The sequence below is a fragment of the Megascapheus bottae genome, chromosome 27 (genome assembly GCF_031878675.1).
Source record: "Megascapheus bottae isolate mThoBot1 chromosome 27, mThoBot2.hap1, whole genome shotgun sequence".
NCBI lineage: Eukaryota > Metazoa > Chordata > Mammalia > Rodentia > Geomyidae > Megascapheus > Megascapheus bottae.
In genome coordinates, this window is record NC_143535.1 from 10,495,468 (window position 1) to 10,508,308 (window position 12,841).

At 39.3% G+C, this 12,841-nt stretch overlaps 1 long non-coding RNA gene across 1 annotated transcript in view; it reads left to right on the plus strand.

The window, feature by feature from the left end:
- Positions 1-12,523, plus strand: part of LOC150045604 (uncharacterized) — a 41,652-nt gene extending 29,129 nt beyond the window's left edge. The window contains exons 2-3 of the long non-coding RNA XR_016532864.1: positions 4,011-4,133; positions 12,219-12,523. This is a non-coding gene — a long non-coding RNA (uncharacterized LOC150045604). The remainder of the gene's footprint in view (positions 1-4,010; positions 4,134-12,218) is intronic.
- Positions 12,524-12,841: the final 318 nt, after the last annotated feature.

A 12,841-nucleotide genomic window follows, 5' to 3' on the forward strand; every position in this document is an offset into this window, starting at 1 on the left:
GAGGATAAAACATATTTCTCTACAGAGAAGGGGATTTTTTTCATGTTTGTCAAAGCAAAACAGTATGTATTTACTTAATCCAAGAAATACACTGAGCTATAGAGATATTGGAGGAAAATGTGTTATCCTTTGCAAATCAAGTTAACAAAATTAATGTACACTAAATCAGATTAGCCATTTTAAGAAGAAGTCTTTTGTAAAGGTATAAAAAGTTTGGGTTTTAATTCACTAAGTAGAATCCTAATTAACCACATTTTAATCTTAGAGAAAGACTTTGACAAGATACATTCATATGCACACATGCACATCTACATGTTTGCATACAGGTACCTACACACATTGGCAATACTAATGCACATGCATACAATTTAGTTGGCTATGGATCCATTTTTCATAAAACAACAAAATATGCCTTTACATGATTCTTGATAAATGGTATCTTATAAGAGCTTTGCCAGGAAATAACTGGTTTTTATCTCCCAATCATTTATATTACATGCTATAATACTTGAAATTTCAATAGCACTAAAAAGACTGAGGTTATAATTCTAAGTCCTAGGAACTGGGGCAAGAAAATAATAAATCATAAGTTTGTGGATGCACATTTTGATTCTGGCAGAGCTTTCAGGATCAAGTGCTGGTGACAGCCTTTAAATGCTTAAAAATTATCTTTATTAACATTATAGTGATGCTTCTATGTTTATATTGAAGGGTAATCTATGGACACATCATAAACTTCAGTTTATTAAGAAAAATATGGTGTTCATTTTTGATGGAGTATCTGAAAATCTAATGAGCTTCTTGCTACTTTACTCATGTAGAAGGATCTAGACTTAAGAATCAATGACAGCTCATAATTTCACAAAAAAAATAGAGCTCATGATCCAGTACAGAAGAGCAAAACACCTCACCCTGTAATGTACCAGGAGCACAAATTGCTTATAGTGAAAGGAATAGTACCCTCTAGAAAATGATAGAAACTAAAAAAAAGCCCTCAGATACATTGTTCTGAATCATGATATAAAGCTTTTTTATATATTGGTGAGAACTTACATGGCACATTTTAAAGAGAAATGAATTTGCATGCACTAATTATAGTATAATCAAGTTTGAGGTTATCCATTAAGATCTACCACAATCTGGATTTTCTAAAGAAATGGAAAATGAATCATGTTAATTTTGCTGTTTTCAGGATGCTTTCTTCCATGTCTTATTTGGGAAACCAAATAAAAGAAAAATCTACATTTCTCAGGAATGTTGCCTACTTATTCCACCTCTCTGATATGAATATCTATTTTATAAATTTAATTTTATTGTCAAGGTGATGTACAGACGAGTGACAGTTACATAGGTAAATCAAGGAGTACATTCCTTGTTGAACACTGTTATTCCCACACTCATTTTCCTCCCACTTTCCTTCCTTACCCGCACTCTATCACCAAGTTGTTGTTGATTTGCCACATAATGTCTTGTGAGTATGGCTGTTGTATTAGTTCCCCTTCCATCTTTGTATATATAAGATATAGGATATCAAAATAAAAAACAGTGACAACAGGAGATAAACCAAAGAAACAAACAATGAAAGATAAAAGAAACAACTTTACATTTACATTCCAAACAACAACAACGAAAAACCTCTTGTTTCCATATCTTGGAGTTCATTTTGCTTAGCATCATTTTGTAGAGTCATATGTACATAGTTATTGAGCTACAGTGATCCTCTGCTAGGATTATCCAAGACATATACTAGTTATTACAAATGAGGGAAACTATGGAGCCTATGTTTCTTTGGGTCTGGCTTATTCCACTTAGTATGATCCTTCTTAAGTCTTTCCATTTCCTTGTGAATGGAGTGATGTCATTCTTTTTGATGGAAACATAGAATTCTATTATGTAAGACCCAGAAACACAAAAATAATGAAAGAAAGGTTGGGATTGCATTAAACTGTAGAACTTCTTCATGGCAAAGGACATAGCCAGCCAGATAAATAGCCCACAGAGTGCGAGAAGATCTTCACTAGCCATCCAACAAACAAGTGTCTCCTATCTAAAATATACTTAGAACTCAAAAAATTAAATGCCCCCAAAGCAAATCCTCAAAGAAACAGCCACCCCATTAACAAGTGGGCTAAAACAGACTTCTCTGAAGAGGAAATAAAGAAATGCTTAAGGCCTTTGGCCATCAAAGAAATCCAAAGTAAAATAACATTGAGATTCCACCTTGCTCCAGTTAGAATGGCCATTGTTAATAAATCTGAACATATGTTTATAGCGTATATGATTCTGCTCATTGATCTCAGCACATTTCTAAAACACCCTAATGGATTACACGGATTGCTTAACCAAGTCATTATTTCCTCTGACAAGGGGTAATGCAGAGAAGTAAATTCCAACGCATGAATCTGCTACACCTACTAAAAATAATACTCTTGGGCTGGGAATGTGGCTGAATGGAAGAGTGCTTGCCTAGTGTGCATCAAGCCCTGGGTTCAATTTCTCAGTACTACATAAAAAAACCTGGGAGTGGCACTGTGGCTCAAGTGGTAGAGTGCTAGCTTTGAGCAAACAAAGCTCAGGGACAGGGCCCAGGCCCAGAGTTCATGCCCCAGGACTGGTAAAAAAAAAAAAAAAAAGCACTCTTAGTTCAGTAGCACTTTCCAGGTGAACTAAGATGCCCTCAAAACCTGCCTTAGAGGGAGACACTCCCACCTGCCACCGTCAATTGATTGGCATTTGGATGGGCAGGTTGAAATGCATCTGCCCTCTCTGGGAAAAGCACACCATGTTCTTGCATTTTTATTTAAGATAAGGTTGCTCGAATATTTAATTATTTATGAGATAATTGTGAGCAGATGGCAGCCTACAAATTATCCACTTATCCTGTGCGAGAGGAAGTAAGATTTTTGCAAATCTCTCCTCGTGGGACAATCAATGCCAAGACACTTTCCATTTTTCAATTTTATGAATGGCTTCCCTGCAGAATGCCAGCACTGTGCTTATGTGCCATGGGAAGAGGTGGGGATGGGGTGGGGGAAGTGCCAAGTCAAGTGAAATAAGTCAAAGAGATTTGTGAACAGGCACTAATGTGACATTTTAGTGAGGACAAAACAGCTGACTTAAATTTAATAACTGTCACCGACCAAATACTTCCCTCCCTCGTTGAAAAAACAAAAATTTTGTATTGCTCATTCCTCCAAAATGACAAACTCGGGGAGGTGGGTCCCCAGGATTCTGGAAGGCTTTCTTAGAAGCATTTCAAAAAGTACTGTGCAGCTAGGCAGCCATATTTAATTATATGCACTTTAATTCCTTTGTAAAGCTTGGAATGCTTGGAAAACTACTGGGTTAGATGTAAGGCCAACCAGGGGGCAGGCCTGAAGTTTTGCTTCTGCTCAATTGCTATAGCAATTACCTAGGGGTCATACAGAGAGGCTCACTTGAAATTCACATGGCTCGTATGTGTTTATTGACCCTTATTGGAGACAACAAATTAATACAGTCATTACCAGACAAAGTAACATTGCCCATGAAGTAGAGATTGTGTGGCTACATGCCAGGATTGGCACCATGTCTATTAAAATAATGTAATTACTGATCATGTTCAATTCTTCCTTCATTTTTAATATTCATCTGGCGAGTGTTCATCTTTCTGTCCTGTGCTGGCAAATCTATGCACTTAGTCCTTAGCAAGGACTCATTCCTCCATGCATAATACCCTCAATGTCACTCGTTCATTTATCCTTCCAGCAATGTTAGCTTCCCTCTTTTTTTTTTTTGCCAGTCCTGGGCTTAAGCTCAGGGCCTGAGCACTGTCCTTGGACTTTCTCAAGACTAGAGGTCTACCACTTGAGTCTCAGCACCACTTCTAGCTTTTTTCTATGTATGTGGTACCAAGGAATCAAACCCGGGTCTTCATGCATGCTAGGCAAGCACTTTATCCACTAGGCCAAACTCCCGGCCCTTCCCTCTTTTCTTATTTCCACTAATGTTCTTAAAACCTGTCTCCACAGGTTTGTACATGTTGTATACAAGGAGATGGTTATGAGAACAATACGAAGGAATAAAGCCAGACTTCTTGGTCACATTATTCTGAAGGAGTCAAAAACGGAATCTACTGACTATCTGCAAAACATGTATGTGCATGTACATATGTACTTAAGGGAAAAAAATAAACATAACATAAATAAGCTAAGTGAGTATACATAGCTAGGTATGAAGGTCAGGTCTTTGTTTTTAGATGCCAGAATTAGGTCTTCAAGTATTGTACATGTATACACACACACACACACACACCACACAACACACACACACACTCAAAGGCAAATAGCCTGACAAGCCTCCCCCACTCTTTCAAATTATAAGGATTAAGCTGCTAGCTACCACAGTGCGAGCTATCATTACAATTATTTCATTAATTGTACATGATTCTAACAGCAAGTTTATCTGTGCACTGTTAAGTATTTTTGTAATTAAAACTCCATCACACTTGTCAGGGCAAATAATTACTGCTCATTCTCCCTTATGTAAGACCCTTTGTTTTTAATCTTGTTTTCAAATTGAATATTCATTAAAATACAAACTCACAACCTAAAGTGAAGATGGTCCAGCTTTGTTTTGGATCCAGAATTGACTCTTGATTAAAATTTTTGTTGAATTCAAGTGCACTGGATAAACAAAAATAATCCCAGATCCCTGGTGTCCTGTTGATGCTTCTGGATAAAATCTTGTGCTTTACAGTCTTCATTCCTTTGAGTTCTCCTTATGCCAACTAACAGTTGGAGGAAGAAATTGGGGAAATAAGCATCCCCAAACTACTGAAAATCCTAAAAATGGAAAGGGATAACCAGAGAAATGAATGCAAAACATGACTTTTCTAGCTTTTTGGAGATAGATGTGTTGGTAAATTCTATAGGTACAGAGGCCAGAGTGCACTGTAAGGCTAGCCACAGCTCCCGTCCATCACAAAGGCATAATACAGGAATGAAAACACCAGTGTTAAATTACAGTGACCTGGAACGTGTACTACTTGTCTTACTTTAATTAGATTTACAGTTTCCAAACTATTCAAAAGCTGTTTGTGTTTTACTACTGAAATCTAATTTGTCACAAAAAGTAAGGTTTCCCTCCCTCCTTCCCTCCTTCCACCTTCTCTCCTTTCTTCCCTCTTCCCCCACCCTCTCCTTTCTTCCCTCCCTCAGTGTCTGAAGGCTGTGGATTGACAGAAGGAAAAAGCAATACCAACTGGCATTCTTGAAGCGCTGTGGTCAGGGAAAGAAGTGCCTAAGTTCAAACTCATATACTGCCATTAATTAGCCAGAGATTCTGAGTAAATTTATCCTCCCTAGTTTCCTTACTCTTTTTCATCGTATCAGCTCCTTTTTATTTTTCACAGAAATATTCTTGTGCCAGGTATGGGTGGCTTATATCTATAATCCTAGCTAGGCAGGAGGCTGAGAGCTGAGGGAAAAAAGCTCAGGGAGAGCACCCAGGCTCTGAGTTCAAGCCTCATGACTGACCTCAAAAAAGGTTCTTCTTTTGGTTATCCCTTCTTGCAAACAAAACCAATCTCTCTGACTGTGCAGTCATTCCTCCAGCTGATCATATTCACATATATCTCTAGCAAGTTACATTTCTAGGAAAAACTGTCTATATCATTTTCCCCTGTCTTTCTAATCTAGTCTTGTTTTTAATCATTTCACCACCACACTCTTCCATTTTCCTCAAACCCACAGCCAACAGGAAAGCGTTCCAAAGTGGGAGGCTGTTTGTTAGCCCAGAAAAGCACGCTTTGCTCTTGGCAACTTAAAAACTGCAGTGATGTTCATTATATAGTCATTTTGGTGGAATGAGAAAGACAGAGTTCTAAACAAACAATACCACGTTATACATGATATATTTGTATTAATCACGAACCATTGAGTAATACACAGAAGAAAATTTCCCTGGAGAAACAGAGTGGAGAGGACTGAGGCATGTTACACACAGAGACACGCATATATACATAGACACAAACACATATTCATACATGTATTTATGAAAATAGTATAATAAAACCCACCAAATGCTATTTGAGAAAAGGGGGAAGAGGAGGAGGAGGAGGGGAGGAATGAGACTATGACAGAGGGGGTAAATTGGTTGCAAAGACGGAATTATCACAATGAAATCCCCTTATATTTCAAATGTGGGTTAACACAAACCTAAAAAATTAGTTGATGCTCCATCTACGTTAAATTATTTTGGAAGACTTTATTCTTTCGAGGTGATGAGAAAAACAACTCTATGACTTCAAAGGAGCATGTGGTTTCTAGGACAGTAGAGAAATTTGAGATTTATTAAGCAAATACATCTTTGATTTTTAAATGCAGAGAATAGAAGTAGAGAGTCTGCCAAGCCAGTGCTATTTTTCAAAGAAAAATATCTGTTTTCATCTGCAGAAGGTAATGGTAAATGCTACATTTAACCCCCAAGGCATTGAGAAATGTTGTATGGAATTATAACACTCTCTAGTTTCACCTTTATGCTCGCTGAAATGGACATCTACCACGAGTTTTCTTCATTCCCCTTTAGAACGGATGGAGAATTCTTCAAGGGTCTGAGGAACTGTGTCCCAGGGGGATGAACAGACACCTATATATAGATGGATACCTGTTGGTCCAGGGTGGTGATTTGCTTTGGTATCTGTGAGAATGGCAGTTGCTGAGGAAGTGCAAGCTGATATTATGACACGACACTGAGATATCTGATTTCACGCTCAGCATTTGGCATCAGGAGAGTATGATCTGAAGTGTGGGTAGACTTTTTTAGACAAGTGGTTATTTTGACTGTGACTAGGATTCAATGAGCCTTAGGAGGAGGAGAATTTAAGACATTCTATCCCAGTGGTCGTAAGTGAATATGGGAGGGTTTCTGGGAACAGAAATTGTTAGGTGACATCTACCTGGCAAATATCATGTAACCCTTGTATTAATTACAATAATAAATATAAGAAAAAAAAGAAATTGCTAGGTGACAATGTCAGATTTGTTGATGAGGAACCAGGGGACAAAGATCTCTCATAAAAATCATCCAAGTGGGAGAGGGCAGAGCAAAGATCAGAGGTGGGGAAAGATCAAAGAGGGGAGAAAGATTGTTCTGAGTTCAAGTTCTAGCTCTACCTATACAATCTTTAAAAGTGAATAAAGATTCCAGCTTCTGTGCACAATGCCCACATTTTAAAACATCTTGTTGCCACCCAAAGGGCTATCAGGAATATTGTGTAGCCCCGTGCCGACCCAGTGAGAATTTGTATTTAAAGAGTTGCCTCAAAGAGTAGCATCTGTCCATCTAATGGTTTACTTTTAGCTACTCAAAATACTAATCTTTGACTTCTGTCTGAAATCCCCATGATCCTGTTTCTCCTTGGATTCTCTGGAATTCCATCTTTTCTTGCATTATGCTGATGCACAGGAGATTCGGATTGCATTTAAATGAGAGAATGTACCAGACACACAGAAGATGATCCATAGGCTGAGGTTAAGTTGGTAGATTGGCTCTTGTCATTTCCATTCATTCTGCATCCATTTGGAGATGCAGTTACCTGACTCCTCCCTGCTACATCCTTGCAGACAACTGTCCACACAGCTCTTCCAATTCTCTTCCAAGGTCCTTAGACTACTCCTGAAGGATCAAGGAGGAGCCTTCACTCTACTTGTCCCTTTTCCATGGCTTGTCTCTTTCTGGTCACTAAGCAGTAATCTGTTTCCTTCCAGTCATTCTACTTGTATATAAATAACTATATATACATATATATTTACATGAAGCCTTTCAGAGTTCCATTGTCTTGAACTTCAGTAAGCAGACCTAGCACTCAGTTCCCAGATTCTGATTCTGACTACCATGTTTGATTCTGGAAGCTTCAGTCTCGAAAATACTGCCATGAGTCAAACTGAGCCTAAAACTAGGAACCTTATGCTATAGCTGCAGATACTCATTTTAATAATTCCAGTCATATCTGGCACAAGAAGACAAACGCTCCCAGGAGAGGAAATGTACCCCCAGTAGAATTATAATTCCCTAAAGCAGGCATCAGCCAGTCCATGCACATAAAAATCGTCTAATCTTTAGAGATCCTCATTCTGTTCTTCAGTGAGAACAAATTCAGAGAAGCTTAAAGCTCTCATTCACACACACAACCGTGAAAATGCAACATGGCATTTAAAAAGAACAGTAAAGGCGCACGTCTTCTATGCATCTTGACAAGACTCAGAAATGTGAGCTATGCACAACGTGGGATGTTCATGGCAGAAGATATGAAGAGAAGTGAAGAGGGTACAGAACTTCAGCAGCTGGGGAGGGACGAGTCCAGGGTTGTGAGAGCAAGGGCTGAGGGAGAAGAGGTAAGGAGGAAGGAAGGAAGGAAGGAAGGAAGGAAGGAAGGAAGGAAGGAAGGAAGGAAGGAAGGAAGGAAGGAAGGAAGGAAGGAAAAGGGGAGAGAAGAAAGAGAGGAGGGAGAGGAGTTCAGGGAGATAAGGAGATAGAGGGGAAGGAGGGAGATAGGGAGAAAGGGAGAGAGAAAGAGAGAAAGAAGACAGGAAAGAGGAGAGAAAGAGAGAGAGATGGGGGAGAAACAGGGCAGTAGCTGAAGCCTTTGAATATTTTATTAACAATAGAAGTATTTCATGCATGTGTGTGCTTTGCTCATGGTTGTCAAATATCAGATTTAAAGCCAATTTTTTATACTTAATTTAATGAGAGGAGGAGTACAGAATAAAGGCAAGGTTACAAGGAGCTGTAGGAGTTAGTGAGTTTAAATTGGGCTTCATGATTATGGATGTGTGCTGTTATTTCTAGTCTTTTCAGAAAACATATGCAATGAAAATTCCCATGCAGTGCTTTTGCAGACTGTGCCTTCCCTCTCCCCACCTCCTGTGTGTATCGCTCCCTCCTCCTTGTTTTTAATTGTGTTTACACAAAGTAGGCTCTAATTTCTGCCTAGGGGAACACAATTCTCTCCTTCAGCTATATTTTGCAAAATGTAAACTAGTGTGGGAGAGGAAAGTTCAGGTGCTCACCTTGAAATTCCAAACAGTACATCCAACCTCCTAACTCAACTGGAAAAAGGAACAGGGAAAGGACTCCAGAGGCATATTTAGAACCACAAAAGGTCCTCATTCTCTTCTGTCCCAGTCACAAGGCAAGGTTGAGAAGACAGTACTGTGTGTGTCACATATTTGTCAGTGTCAAATGTTATGGTCTTACGGTTCAGATTTTTGTAGGCAGGTAAATGAAAGGAAGCTTAAAATGAAAGGATATACCTTATTGTTTATATATTCATTGGGTCATTGCAATCATTTTTTATGTTTATTTTTTTGTAGGTAATGGGGTTTGAACTCAGGTTCTGGGTGCTGTCCCTGAGCTTTTTCACTGAAGGCTAGCGCTCTACCACTTTCTGCCACAGCTCCACTTCTGGTTTCTTGGTGGTTAATTGGAGAAAAGAGTCACACAGACTTTTCTGCCAGGGCTAGCTTTGAACCAGGATCCTCAGATCTTAGCCTCTTGAGTAGCTAGGATAATAGGTATGAGCTGCTAGAGCGTGGCTTACCATCATCTTATGAGGTCTGCAGTTGAGAAAAAGAGAAGAGACTCAATGTTAAGATCCCAGGAAACGTGTCCACATCCCAGAAAGAAACTTACTTTAAATTCTGCATTCTACTTTCAAATATGCTGTGATCAGAAAGAAATATGGGAGAGGTATCAGAAAGGGCAAGGCTCAGAAATCACTGCTGACTTTTTGCCCTGTAAATTTAATGAGGATGAAAGAGGGGTAGGTCATTATTTGCAGGAACTCTTGGAGTAAGCAGCCTGAGTTTGAAAGATAGGGCTTGGTATGTATTTTGTTAATGACAGCTCATTATTTAAACTAGAAAATTTGAAAAAAAAGTTGAAAAGCACAAGTGTAAGAATAATTGGTAAGCCCATCTTATTAGAGCCCCTATTATACCTATTATAGGTACAGTAAGAGTCATCTGTCATTGAATGAGTTTAAAGATTATAAAGATCAATTTTCCTTTCACATATGAATTCTAAGGACGCTTCAGGTGGATTGAGTAGACAGATGTGTTGTCTTTAATGCGATTACTACATTACCCTCACCTTTACCATCCCAGCCAGCAGGAAGAGAGGAAGAAACTCTGGAACAATTTGTTACCAGACATGTCTCCTATTCATTTCTATTGCCAATACTTGAATTACACGGTGCATCTCAGTTACAGGGAAGGGTAGTGTCTTAGATCATTCAAGTTGCTGTAAGAAAATAGCTTAGCCAGAGTACTTTATAAATAATGAAGTTGTTTCTCACAGTTTTGGAAACTGGAATGGTCAAAATCAAGGCAGCAGCAAAGTCAGTGTGTGGTGAAAGCCTAAGCTAGGCTTCCACGATGGCAACGTCTTGCTGCATTTTCCACATGGATGAAGGGCCCAGGAGCTCCCGCCATTATTTCCTAAATGAACACCAAGCCATTTCTGAGAGCAGATGATTTGATCAGCTCACCTCTTCCTATAATTATGCTAAAAATTAGGTTCTAGACTGACACACAATGCATTGGAAACCATCAACATTCAGACCATAATATAGAATGGTGCTGAATAATGCAAATTATTATTAATTGGTCTTATTTTATATTCCCCCTAGGCTTTAACATGAATAACTATACCTCGATGATTTAAATACAGAATTAGGATAACATTATATCTGCTGTCTTGTAACATGTTTTGTTTTACATTAATCAAGTATATTGGCAATATCGTTCCTCATCACTTTTCTACTACTACATCATCTGGATGTGACCTACTTTGTTCAACGTATTGCCTGTGACTTCGTAGTATTTTCACTAACATAAATGTGAGATGAATGATGTTTCATACATATAGGCATGCAGGGGGTGCATATAATGCCTATAATCCCAGCTACTTGGGAGGCAGTGGTTAGGAGAATCAAAGTTTAAGGTTATCCCAGGCCAAAAAAAAAAAAAAAAAAAAAGAGTCTGTGAAAATCCCAACTCAACAAACAAGTTGAGTGTGGTGATACACATCTGTAATCCCAGCACTGGTGAGATGTTCATAGTGTAGGCCAGTTAAGATCCTGCCTAGAAAGATAACAAAGTAGAAATAGACCAGAGATATGGCTCAAACAATAGAGCACTTGCCTAATGAACACAAGAGTTTAAGCCTTAGTACCACTCTCAAAAATCCAGAAAACAACAACAACAAAAATAGATTGGACAAACTTTCTTTCTTCAGTTCTTTGATCATGGGTCTTGAACTCAGGGCCTGGTCTCTGTCTCTGAGCTCTTTTGTTCAAGGATAGCACTGTACTTCTTTGTGCTATAGCACTACTTCCAGTTTTCTGGAAATGAGAGTCTTATAGACTTTCCTCTCCAGGCTGGATTTGATCCTTAGATCTCAGCCTCCTGAGTAGCTAGGATTACCGGTGTGAACCACTAGTGCCTGGCTTCAAACAAATTTCCTAAAGTCAATAGGTGAGAATTCGATAATATATTTGAGTCCTAGGCAGTTAATATTAATGCATTGACCTATCATCAAGGTATAAGGACCTAGAAATAGGAGGCTCACCTAACTTTTTCTTCTTAGTACAATTATCTCCCTTCCTTCGGAAGTGCATCAGACTGGGGAGCTTTCTGTAGCTGTTTGTCGTCCTGAAATATTTATTTCCTCTTCTGCCCCTCCCAAAGGAAGAATGTACTATCCTATTCCTTGGGGCTTGCCCAACGGCATGGAATTCCTTGTTTGTTAGGCATTGCCATGAGTAGAGCCTTCCTTGGGTAGTGGTTTGAGGGAAATAAGACATGTTAAGACTCAAGCCTGATCAGCAGTTCAGAGTTACCAATTCTAGCTCAGCCCAGCAGCATCAACTACACTTATGTGAAATCAACACCATAATGCGAGGTGTCACTGAGATTAAGTGGCTGGTAATTATGCAAAAATACCTGACTGATCTTCTGGTCACTAGCAGGGTCTGTGAGCTAGGAAAACTGGCCAGTTAGAGGACAGGCCAAGCATCGTGGGCAGGCTGACCCAGCCTTGGCTCTCTGCACCATTCCCCTATTGTTTCTGGGTAAATAACCATCCCTTAATTGTCAGCAGATGAATGAGCCAATTTATCCTAGTTGTGCCCTTTGGGTCTTACATGTTTCTCTATTTTTTCTTCCTCTTTGTTCTAGACCTCAGCTCCAGCCCAGTGCAAGAGGCTAATAGAGTGTGGAACGACTTTTGACTTCTAAAATGTCAAACTATAATGAGAAAAAAGGAACAATGATCAATGGAAGCAGTCACATATGCCCATGGGCTGTCGCCTTTCCCCCTACACCTTCAAAATGTGGTGTGAGGTGATCGTGGGCAAAGCCAGAACACAGGAAATATGACAGCGATGGAGGGGCAAGGATCATTTACTAAAAAACCAAAAGACAACATGAACTGTGGTTGGCTAAAACCCTCCCAAGAAGTTTCTTCTAGAGATTTCTCAAGACTTTACTTTAATGACGGCTTTACAGACCTTTAAAAACACTTTATCCATGTACAGAACACGTGGATAAATGTTTTAGAGATGGTGCTTTCAGTACATGTTCTCACCATGTACTGATGGATTGCTCACCAAGAAATAGCATATAATAGCTGGGTGCTGGTGGCTCACGCCTGCAATCCTTAGCTACTCAGGAGGCTGAGATCTGAGGATTGTGGTTCAAAGCCAGCGAGGCACTAAAGTCCATGAGACTCTGATCACTTAACTAACCACTAGAAAACCGGAAGTGATGCTGTGACTGAAGTGGCAGAGCACTAGCCTTGA